This window comes from Ceratotherium simum, chromosome 10 (genome assembly GCF_057802395.1).
Source record: "Ceratotherium simum simum isolate JZ-2026a chromosome 10, ASM5780239v1, whole genome shotgun sequence".
Taxonomy (NCBI): Eukaryota; Metazoa; Chordata; class Mammalia; order Perissodactyla; family Rhinocerotidae; genus Ceratotherium; species Ceratotherium simum.
In genome coordinates, this window is record NC_141909.1 from 59,835,817 (window position 1) to 59,848,817 (window position 13,001).

The 13,001-nt window shown below is 36.7% G+C and overlaps 1 protein-coding gene across 7 annotated transcripts in view; it reads left to right on the top strand.

The window, feature by feature from the left end:
* RB1 (RB transcriptional corepressor 1) overlaps window positions 1–13,001 on the top strand; it is a 167,227-nt gene that overhangs the window by 134,578 nt on the left and 19,648 nt on the right. The window lies entirely within an intron of this gene.

Sequence of the window (13,001 nt, forward strand, 5' to 3'; positions counted from 1 at the left end):
ACCGAAAAAAAAAGGTTGCTGGATTGTTGTCCTGCTTATATAGGTAGGGAAATAGGATAGGCATATTTAAATTTTTTTTCCTGCTTATGTTATCTTTATTTTTGGGAATGCTGATATTTATTTGTTTATTCAATAGCAAATATTGACTGAGTGCCTACTGTGTGCCAAGTGCTCTTCTAGGTGCTAGGAATACAACAGCGAATAAAACAAAATCCCTGAGTTTATATTTTATTTGGGGGGAAACGTAATCAATAAATAAACAGTTATACAGTTGGTCATATGGTGATAAGTTCTTTGAAGAAAAATACATTTAGAAGAAAAAGGTGTTCTCTATAGGGAGTTCTAGGAAGGGCTTGCTGATAAAGGGACATTTCAACAGAGACTTGAAAGAAATGAAGGAATGAATTATGTGGCTATCTCAGGAAATTAACCTTTAACTGGTAAACAGTCTTAATTTAAAAAGGCCCTCCCCAATCTGTATTTCCAGCCTCATCTTCCATAACTTAGCTTACCAGGTTCATGTCCCCAAGATTTTTATGGCAATTGGAAATTTGTAAGGAGCATTTCAATTGATAAAATTCTACATCTTCTTCTGATTTTTGTTTTGTGTGACGCCTCGTAAACTGGGGATGTTTGCTTTGTTTTTGGCTACTTGACAGTGTTCTTCAAGCTAAATATTTCTAGGAGTGTACTGTACCTGTCTTTCATTAAAAGGAGCCCTGGGTTGGTAGTTCCATTTCAAGTCATTTCAAGATCCTACCCCAACTTCTGTCTCCCTGTGCAGTTATTAGGTTTGTGTTTTAATCTTTGATGCTTTGGCTACCAGCCTATTACCTCAAGGAACTGAATTTTCTTCTCCTGAGTTCAGTTTCCCTTGATAACAGTGACATCTGACAGCTTATATCAACTGACTTCCTTGACTTCTCTTAGTTATCTGTCTTCCATATGCTTGTATGAGCACCTAGGATCTTAAAGGTACTTACACCCCCCTTGTCTTTTCTCCATGATCACATGGCATCCTAATTTTGGATCTACTGTCAGATTCTTGTCACTGTGTCCTTCAAAGAGCCAACTCTTGGTCTTACTCTCATGTTTTGCCATATGACCTTACCCAGCCCGGCTGGTACCTGGAGCTGTGACTTTACTTTTCTCTGACCCAACTCTGCTACTTTCTAAGCACATATGACATCATTCCATGAGGTTTGTTTTTAAAAAATTTTTCCTATGGTTACATTTTTTATTTATAATGTAGGAGAGATATTATTAAGGCTCTTAAAAAGCAATAATAAGAAAAGTAGAAAAAAATTAGAAGGATAAAAGATAACATAACTCTATTACTCTAATAAATCAGCTGTTTATAATTTTCCAGGTTTTTAAAATATCTTTTATTGAGATGTGATTGACATATAACATTATATTAGTTTCAAGTGTACAATATAATGATTCAATATTTGTATGTATTGCAAAATGATTACCAGAAGAGGTCTAGTTAACATGCTTCACCATACATAGTTACAAAATTTTTTTTCTTCTGATGAGAACTTTAAAGATTTACTTAGCAACTTTCAAATATACAATATAGTATTATTATTAACTGTAGTCACCATACTGTACATTACATCCCCATGACTTATTTATTTTATAACTGGAAGTTTGTACCTTTTGATCCCCTTCACCCATTTGGCCCACTCCCTGCCTCTGGCAACCACCAATCTGTTCTCTGTATCCATGAGCTTTTTCTTTTTTTCATTCCACATATAAGTGAGATCATATAGTATTTGTCTTTCTCTGTCTGACTTATTTTACTTAGCATAATGCCCTCAAAGTCCATCCATGTTGTCACAAATGGCAAGATTTCCTTTTTTAGGGGCCGGTCAAGTAGCGCAGCGGTTAAGTGCACGTGCTCCACTTTGGTGGCCCGGGGTTCGCAGGTCCGGATCCCGGGTGCACACCAACACACCACTTGTCAAGCCATGCTGTGGTGGCATCCCATATAAAGTAGAAGAAGATGGGCACGGATGGTAGCCCAGGGGCAATCTGCCTCAGTGAAAAGAGGAGGGTTGGCATCAGGTGTTAGCTCAGGCCTGATCTTCCTCACACACACAAAAAGATTTCCTTTTTTATGACTGAGTCATATTCCAGTGTATGTGTATGTGTATGTGTATATATCTATATATCTATATAGACACACCATGTTTTCTTTTTCTGTTTTCATCAGTGGACACTTAAGTTTCAGGTTTAATTTAAATCTTTGCTGTTACACTTATATAGTTGAAATCAGAGAATAATATCTTTAAGATTTGGAAGGGAACACTGCTTTTTCTTTTTATGTGCTCTTAGATGAGCACGCTTTCTACTATACCTTTTAACTATGTCTTACTATAAATTTCTCAAAGTGGTTTTAATCACCATCAATTCTAAACAATATGAAAAATAAGTTAATTTCTGACATGAATATACAGGTAAACTACTGAAGCCTCAGTACCTTCTATTATGACATATCTAAAATATAACTTGTTAAGAATAGATAACTTTTTAGACTTTAATCTTTTCTGAAAAAATGCATATTTTTTTCCTAGTACACTGAGGTTAATTAGAAAATAGGAAAATGTACTTTGTTGTTTTAAAACATCAAAAAAGTAGTTTTATCGACTATTCTTTTTGTGTGTATGTGTGTGAGAAAGATCAGCCCTGGGCTAACATCTGATACCAGTCCTCCTCTTTTTTTGCTGAGGAAGATTGGCCCTGGGCTAACATCCGTGCCCATCTTCCTCTACTTTATATGGGACGCCGCCACAGCATGGCTTGACAAGCAGTGCGTCGGTGTGAGCCCGGGATCCAAACCTGCGAACCTTGGGCCGCCGAAGCAGAGTGCGCGTACTTAACTGCTGCGCCACCGGGCCAGCCCCATATCTACTATTCTGTAAATTTAAAAACACTCTTTGGTCAGAAGCAGTAAAATTCTTATCTAAGATTTATACTATCTGAAGGAGAGAGTTGAAATTCTGCTGCCTTGCTTTGTAATGTAGAGAAGGCTTTTTCAGGGGCTTCCTCAAAGTAGTATACCTGCTGGAGATGAATCTGGAAAAAAGTTTTGTTCACAGAATTTCTGAGACTAAATGAGCGTTAAATAAGTATGCTACAGAAGATAGATTTTGTTTAAACAAAACCATTTAAAATTACTAGTCAGAAACACTATCAAATCATATGACAAGAGCCTAATTCTTATTTGTTAAAACATTTGTTAATGAAAATGCAGTTTTTCCCTTTAATGGATATGCTCAGCATTATAAAACTGATATCTTTTGGAAAATTTTCAGCTGAAGTAGAGAAGTGGATAGTTTGATTTATTCAGATTTGTTCCACTCATTGTTTTTGAATTAGTTTCTTCTTGAGGAGGAGTATATCTTAAAATGTTTGTTTTTATTACTTCAGTATTTTTTTAAAGGTTACATGAAAATATGTTCTTAAAATATTGATAATTAGAAGAAATAATCTCTTCAATAATGCTTTGCATTTGATCATATAAATTGAAACTTTAAAAGTTTAGAACTCTGCTTTAGTGAATCTGTTCTGGGATTCAGTCTTGATAATGATAGTCAGAATCTCTTTTAGGAACACCTTGACTTGATAGCTTTTAAGTCCTTTACTCTCTGGAGAGGTTCATGCTTGCTTTAGAAATGTTTGTTAATTATGAAAGATTATGTAGAGTAGACTTATAGCTTCTACTTTTTCTATCCATATACTTATTCAGTGAGATTTATACTAATTTTGCTGACAGAGAGAGTCTGGTTTCCTTCACAAGATTACGTGGCAAAACAGAGTGAAGTGTTGTCCAAAGAGTGATTATGTTGACGATTAATTTAAGTACATAAGTAATGACATGAGACAGCTTGCCTGAGTCCAAGGGAAAACTGTCGTCTGAGTCCTAGGGGGAAACAATGCTACAGATATAAATATATAAATTTTCAAAAGTTAAATATTCCGTTAAATCTCTTCTTTACGGTTTTTTTAAAAATCAGTTACTGTATTAGTTATCTATTACTGTGTAAGAAATTAGCCCAAAACTTAGCAACTTAAAACAACTAATATTTATTACCTCACACAGTTGTTGAAGGTCAGGAATCTGGGAGTGGCTTAGCTGTTCGGTTTTGGCTCCGATTCTCTCAGGAGAGATCCTCAAGTTGTCCACCAAGACTGCAGTTAGTTTAAAGCTTTACTGGAGTTGGAGAATCTGCTTCAAGTTCACTCACATGGTTGTTGGCAGCCTTCACTTATTCACTGGCTGTTGGCCAGAGGTTTCATTTGTTTGCCACGTGGACCTCTCCGTAGGGCTGCTCACTACCTGGCAGTAGCTCTCCCCCAGAGGAAGAGATCCTAGAAAGTGAAAGTGCCGAAGATGGTAACTGCAGGTTTTTAATAAGCTAATCTCAGAAGTGACATGCCATCACTTCTGCCGTATGCCACTGACCACACAGACTAACCCTGGTACAATATAGGAGGCGTCTGCACAGGAGTGTAGATACCCAGTGGCAGGGATTGTTGGGGTGATCTTAGAGGCCAGCTGCTACAGTTGGTATTTTGTGTCAATTAGAAAGCAAATCATATCATCAATTTTCTTCTTTGTGCTTTGCTGTATTTAACTCATGGTATGGCTGTGTCATATAACATTCTAGAAATATTTACTGAGTGTTAATTATATGCTAGGCACTGGGATTTTATTTTAAGAACTCTAAAAGTCTCATCTGGACCCTGTTAGTCACCTGCTTAAAATCCTTGAAGAGTTTATCTCTTGCTATTTCCTTGCTATGCAATCTTATCTTTTAGCCTTATGGAACTAATCATTTCTGTCCTAAGAGTTTATGTCCCAGGTACCATTCTGAGCACTTCACACTTATCTCATTTAATTGTCAGAACGACTCTATGAGGAAGTATTATTTTTCTCATTTTATAAGTATTATTTTCTCATTCTCATTTCTCATTATTCTTAGCTAAGTGAAATTTCTCTAAGGCCATAATTTCTCTTCTCTTGCTTCTGAGCCACCTAGTCTGCTTTTTGCTTAAAATAACTTCTTTCTTTAGGACTCAACTCAGGCATAACCTCTTCCAGGAAGTTTTCCCTAATCTGGATTAGGGAAAAGAGAGTCGCGCTCTTACTTCCATGGCACCCTTTGCATCCTTGTATTATGGAATTTATCTTTATTGCTATTTTTAATTTACTAATCTGTTTGCTTCGTTAGACTAGAAACTGGAGCATAAGGGTTAAAAACAAGTGCTCTGGAGTCAAAAGGCTTGGGGCCAAATCCTGGATCCACCCTTTACTAACTGTCACTTTGAGCAATTTACTTTTAGCCTACCTTTTTTCACTTGTAACATGACATAAAAAATAGTATCTTCCTCCTAGAGTTTGTTGTGAGAATGAAAAAATATAAATAAAGTGCTTGGTGCTATGGCTGGCGTTCAATAAATGTTATCAATAAATTCTTCAAGGGCAGAATTATTGAATGCTTATTATGTGCCATGTAATGTACCAAACCTTTGTGAAGATTATTTTATTTAATTCTCACAACAACCCTATGTGGTAGGTACTATCATTAATGTTATATTCTTAGCGTCTCTAGTGCCTGTCACAGACTGTGAGTATTTGTTGAAGGAATGAGAGAGTAAATGATAGATGGAATTGTGGGGAGTGGAACTAATTGTAGGGAAAGACAACAACGTGTAAACATGGTTAAAAGCGTGACATTAGGCAAAAAGAATGAAGGAGAAAATGAGAAAAGAGAAATCATCGTAGTGTCGTAGCTACAACACATGTTCTAGAAACAGGTAGACTTGGGTTTGAATCCCTGCTCCACCATTTATTAGCCATATCACATGGGGCAAATTTCTTAACTTCTGTGCTTTCAGCTCTTTATCTGTAAAATGGGGATAATAGTATCTATTTTATAGCCTTATTATGAGGATTAAATGAGACAATCATGTAAAATATTTAGTATAGAACCTGGCATACAGTAGATACTCCATAAGCATTAACTAGTACTGTTAGTAAATGGAGAGAATCAAGACAGAATTTTGGTAGTGAAGAAAATAAAATAGGATTATGAAGTATGTGGTATTGACTTTGAATCATTAATCATAGTTATCAAAATTAGGCATGATAGGAGGAAAGATCACAGTTGTTATTCTTCCTTATAGTGCAGTACCCTCACCAAATTTTTGCTGTGGGTCTGACGTAAAGTTAAAAATTAGTTCTCATAAACTAAAGTTAACGAAATGTTCCTGATATTCTGTCTTCTTATCCTATCATCACTTTAATACCAAATGCTGGGAAAATGAGAACCGAAAGTCTTCTGCCAATGATTGACTGTCATGATTTAGGGAATTTCTGAGTGTCACAATAGAGACGGTACTTTTTACATCTGACTGACCTCAAATTTGCCTGGGTTAGTAGTATTCTAGAAAATAGAATTTGGGGACTGGTTGAAAGGATGCCTTTTGAAACCTAATAAGGCAGGACATGGAGTTGTTACAACAATATTGCTCTTTCAGAAAGGATAGTGAGTCATCTTTAGAAATTTATATCAGAATTAGAAAATACATTTGGCAATTCTTAAGGTGATGGCAGAAGAGGAGAGAGATGTATAGGGAGAGGTGGCAGGGCCTCGAGTGGGAGGAAGCTAGAATGGGATTGCATTAGAATCTTCAGAGGAGCTTTTCTAAAATGTAGATGGTTTCCCTTCTTGGGCATATCAGAATCTTGGGGGTTGAGGAGAAACCTGGCATGTGTGTATATTAAAGCTTCGTTGGGAACTCTGATATATGCTGCCCTCCAGCTAAATTAGAGGCTATGTCGTCAGAAAGTAGGACTTTACCTTATAAAATATCATTGAAAACTAAAGTCAGATATTCTAGAAAATATTAACTTTTTTTTTTTTTTGGAGTCCTAGGGCAGGAGTTGTTAGAATTTGGAGACAACTGAGCTGTGTTCTGTTAGGCAAAGAGGAGGGAAGCTGAAGATGATGAATATGTCTTTTATGTACAATTTTGCCTCAGTTGGGCTCTGTTAATATTCACTTACTTATGGACAAATAGCTAATGCATATTTCTTTTTAACTTTTACTCTAATGTTTGTTATTCATATGACTAGCTTAATTGGGAGCATGACCCAAAGTTTAATTTTTTGGTTAAAATTTACTATTTTGGCTTCATATATATAAAGACTGGATTAAGGTAATCTGCTTTGCCTTTCTTCCAGTGCTTCAGAGAATTCATGATCAAAGGCCAGACTCAATATTAATTCTATGATTTGTTTTAACTAACAAGAACTATCATTTAAAAGTGTAATTGCACTCCTAGGTCGAGGTTTCTTTTTAAGGGGGAAAAAAGAGGCATTTCTCAGATTTGCTTAACTTTTCACTTTTAAAAAATTTAATGTATTCATAAAAAAAAGAAAAAGGAGCTTAAAAAGCAAGCTCAAGGGCTGGCCGGGTGGCATAATGGTTAAGTTCACGAGCTCTGCTTTGGCGGCCTGGTGTTCGTGGCTGCAGATCCCAGGCGTGAACCTACACACCGCTCATCAAGCCATGCTGTGGCAGGTGTCCCACATAGAAAATAGAGAAAGACTGGCACAGATGTTAGCTCAGGAACAATCTTCCTCAAGCAAAAAGAGGAAGATTGGCAACAGATGTTAGCTCAGGGACAATCTTCCTCACCAAAGGAAAACAAAAAAAAAAAAGCAAGCTCCACAGATCAGAGAAAGCAATTGCAAACTTATGATTTTAAACTGTCATCTTCATTTGTAAGAAAGGAATGCTCTATATTGTAATACTCAAGGTTTACTTATAATTAAGAAATGGAGAATATGGGCTGGCCCCGTGGTTTAGCGGTTAAGTGCGCACGCTGCACTGCTGGCGGCCCGGGTTCGGATCCCAGGCGCGCACCGACGCACCACTTCTCCGGCCATGCTGAGGCTGCGTCCCACATACAGCAACTAGAAGGATGTGCAACTATGACATACAACTATCTACTGGGGCTTTGGGGGAAAAATAAATAAATAAAATTATAAAAAAAAAAGAAAGAAATGGAGAATAAAAAAAGAATCCTATAGGCACCCTAAGCATGGCCTAGGCCATTGACGGTCTAGGCTTGAAATTAATCATGAAAGTTTCTGAACTCCTGTTACACTTAAAGACATACCACACAGTTAACAATGCTTGTTTGAATGCACATATTTTAGTATAACAGTTTAACAGTCAATTTTATTTTTTTATAGTTACTTTGTAGGTTTTTGTTTCATTGAAATTAAGTATAAAAATTACCTTGTCATGGGGGCCAGCCCAGTGACGCAAGCAGTTGAGTGCGTGCGCTCCACTTCGGCGGCCCAGGGTTCACAGGTTCGGATCCCGGGCGCGCACTGACGCACTGCTGGTCATGCCATGCTGTGGCAGCATCCCATATAAAAGTAGAGGAAGATGGGCACAGATGTTAGCTCAGGGCCAATCTTCCTCGGAAAAAAAAAAAAAGAGGAAGATCGGAATCCAATGTTAGCTCAGTGCTGATCTTCCTCACCAAAAAAAAAAAAAACCAAAAAACAACTTGTCATGGGTATACTGATGTACTGAAACTAAATTGTGTCTGGAGAAACTTATGTTACCTTAATATATCAAGTCACTCTTGTACCCATATCTGGCCAACCTTGATTTTAAGGTTCCAGGGCAAGAATGACCAAGGGGTTTCCAAAGCCAGAGCAGGTGTAGAAATAGTAATGAGCATATCAATAAAAATCAGTTGCTAGGAACCTAGGCCCAGCCAATAAGCCTACTCCTACTGACTCAGATCTAGTTCAGTTTCAGAATTGGAAACTTTAAGGATTATAAAATTATGAGAACTCAGAGTAGTTCCACCTAGAAGTAAAAGCAACAAAGACCAGTGAAATCCTTCAATAATGTTGGCTTAAGTTTCTGAGTTTGTTTTCTTTTCTTGAAAATGATATAATGTTTACTCATTAAACAATTTTGGACACAAAACTTCGGCATCATGAGTATGCCATAATATTTGCTGTTATGGAATAATAGATATGAGTAAAGAGTACTAGTTAGATTCCCATAGACAAAAATCTGGTGATTTTGATTCTCTGCTATAGAGGCCTTGGTTAAGAGGCAAGAATTATTTGAGGAAAATGACTTTAATTGTGATCATTTAATCATAGGATATGTTTTTGTTTTTTACTTCTTTACAAATCCTAGTCATCAGCATTATTAATAGATAACTTGATGATTCCTCTCTTCAGCAAGGCAAGGATGTTTATTCCTCACCTTTGAACTCCAGTCTACATTTCTCTTGCCTTCTGTTCGGTCATAACCCTCTCTTCCTTCAAAATTTGGCAAAACATCTTTGCCTTTCATCATATTCAGATATGCTAGCTTCCTTTGACAAACTTTCATACCCTATTCCTCTTTTAATGTCTGCTTCTCATACTGTGTTAGTTCCCTTTATAGTATTAATTCCTCCTACTGTTTGAATTTTTATGCATTTTGCAAATATTCGTTATAGGTATTCTTGTCCTCTTCCTTTCGGTTAGAATAAGATCTTTTCTTTGGATTAGGAACTAACTTTCCCACAGTACTTAGGGTAAGTTCTACAAATAATGACTCTTCAACGCGGTTTTATCATGACTGCTAGAAAGGAGGAAGCCCTCACTAGATGTACTTGCTGTGGCCATTGAAGATGGTACTGATGGGAGTGGACTTTTGACTCCTGTAGTACTTCACTCAGAAAAGTGGCTGTGTTAGTTTAACTGCATGAATTTTGTCATGTCCCTTGGAGCTGCCTACCCAGAGCAAGTATGTCAAACATCCTCAAGTAAATGCTGACCCAGTTTTAGGAATCTTGGCTAATTTTGAATTAGAATTCTTTCTTTAAACAATATTTTAAAATTAACACAACAAACACATAATATACTATGTGAGTTATATCTTTAAAAAAATACTTAGAAAAAAACCCTGATACTACCAAGTAACTTCATTTGAAATAAAGAAAATAGGATCTACCTAAATTGGTATACCTCTCATTCTTTGAAAATTTTGACAAATATATCAATTTAGAAAATACTTTTGTTTATTTATTTTTTTGGGTGAGGAAGATTGGCCCTGAGCTAACATCCATTGCCAATCTTCTTCTTTTTGCTCAGGAAGATTAGCTCTGAGCTAACATATGTGCCTATCTTCCTCTATTTTTTGTATGTGGGATGCCACCACAGCATGTCTTGATGAGCAGTGCATAGGTCCGCACCTGGGATCTGAACTTGCAAATCCCAGGCCACCGAAGCAGAGCACGCAAACTTGACACTACACCACTAGGCCGGCCTCTAGAAAATACTTATTTTGTGAGGAAGATCAGCCCTGAGCTAACATCCGGTGCCAACTTTCCTCTTTTTTTTGCTGAGGAAGATTGGCCCTGGGCTAACGTCTGTGCCCATCTTCCTCTACTTTATATGGGACGCCACCACAGCATGGCTTGACAAGCGGTGTGTCAGTCCACACCTGGGATCCGAACCTGCAAACCCTGGGGTGCCGAAGTGGAGCACTCGAACTTAACCACTATGCCACGGGGCCAGCCCTTAGAAAATAATTTTTAAAATACATTTTAAAGTACGAAGTTGTTTGAAATGTTTATGTGTTTAAAATTGTATATAATTGCCAAAATAACATTACTACTCCTTTACAGTGTTCAAGTTCTTAAAAATATCTGCTTTTAGTCTATAATTTAACAAAAGGATCACTGTGTTGAGAGGCTTTTATTTTTTTATTTTTTTGATAATTTAAATATACTTTATTTATTTATTTATTTATTTATTTTTGTAGTAACATTGGTTTATAACATTGTAAAAATTTCAGGTATACATCATTATACTTCTATTTCTGCATAGATTACATCATGTTCACCACCAAAATACTAATTACAACCCATCACCACACACATGTACTGAATTATCCCTTTCACCCTCCTCCCTCCCCCCTTCCCCTCTGGTAACCACCAATCCTATCTCTGTCCCTATGTGTTTGTTTATTGTTGTTATTATCTACTACTTAATGAAGGAAATCATACGGTATTTGACCTTCTCCCTCTGACTTATTTCACTTTGCATAATACCCTCAATGTCCATCCATGTTGTCACAAATGCCTGGATTTCATCGTTTCTTATGGCTGAGTAGTATTCCATTGTGTATATATACCACATCTTCTTTATCCATTCGTCCCTTGATGGGCACTTAGGTTGCTTCCAAGTCTTGGCTGTTGTGAATAACGCTGCAATGAAGACAGGGGTGCATGTACCTTTACAAATTGGTGTTTTCAAGTTCTTTGGATAAATACCCAACAGTGGAATAGCTGGATCATATGGTAGTTCTATCCTTGATTTTTTGAGGAATCTCCATACTGTTTTCCATAGTGGCTGCACCAGTTTGCAATGCCACGAGCAGTGTATGAGAGTTCCCTTCTCTCCACATCCTCTCCAACACATGTTGTTTCCTGTCTTGTTAATTATAGCCATTCTGATGGGCGTGAGGTGATATCTCATTGTAGTTTTGATTTGCATTTCCCTGATAGATAGTGATTTTGAACATCTTTTCATGTGTCTGTTGGCCATCTGTATATCTTCTTTGGAGAAATGTCTGTTCAGGTCTTTTGCCCATTTTTTAATTGGGTTGGTAGTTTTTTTGTTGTTGAGATGCATGAGTTCTTTATATATTTTGGAGATTAAGCCCTTATCAGATGTATGGTTTGCAAATATCTTCTCCTAATCGTTAGGTTGTCTTTTCGTTTTGTTGATGGTTTCCTTTGCTGTACAGAAGCTTTTTAGTTTGATGTAGTCCCATTTGTTTATTTTTTCTATTGTTTCTCTTGCCCAGTCAGACATGGTGCTTGAAAAGATGTTGCTAAGACTGATGTCGAAGAGCGTACTGCCTATGTTTTCTTCTAGAAGTTTCATAGTTTCAGGTCTTACATTCAAGTCTTTAATCCATTTGGAGTTAATTTTTGTGTATGGTGTAAAGTAAGGGTCTACTTTCATTTTTTTTGCATGTGGCTATCCAGTTTTCCCAACACCATTTGTTGAAGAGACTTTCTTTTCCTCATTGTAGTTCTTGGCTCCTTTGTCAAAGATTAGCTGTCCATAGATGTGTGGGTTTATTTCTGGGCTTTCTATTCTATTCCATTGATCTGTGTGTCTGTTTTTGTGCCAGTACCATGCTGTTTTGGTTACTATAGCTTTGTAGTATATTTTGAAATCAGGGAGTGTGATACCTCCAGCTTTGTTCTTTTTTCTCAGGATTCCTTTAGCTATTTGGGGTCTTTTGTTGTTGCATATAAATTTTAGGATTCTTTGTTCTATTTCTGTGAAAAATGTTGTTGGAACTTTGATAGGGATTGCATTGAATCTATAGATTGCTTTAGGAAGTATGGACATCTTAACTATGTTAATTCTTCCAATCCAAGAGCATGGGATATCTTTTCATTTCTTTGTGTCTTCTTCAGTTTCTTTCAGAAATGTTTTATAGTTTTTGGTGTACAGATCTTTCACCTCTTTGGTTAAGTTTATTCCTAGGTATTTTATTCTTTTTGTTGCAATTGTAAATGGGATTGTATTCTTAATTTCTCTTTCTGCTACTTCGTTGTTAGTGTACAGAAATACAACTGATTTTTGTATGTTGATTTTGTATCCTGCAACTTTACCATATTCGTTTATTACTTCTAAAAGTTTTCTGGTGGATTCTTTAGAGTTTTCTATATATAAAATCATGTCATCTGCAAATAGTGACAGTTTCACTTCTTCCTTTCCAATTTGGATCCCTTTTATTTCTTTCTCTTGCCTGATTGCTCTGGCTAGGACTTCCAGTACTATGTTAAATAGGAGTGGTGACAGTGGGCATCCTTGTCTGGTTCCTGTTCTTAGAGGGATAGCTTTCAGTTTTTCACCATTGAGGATGATATTAGCTGTGGGT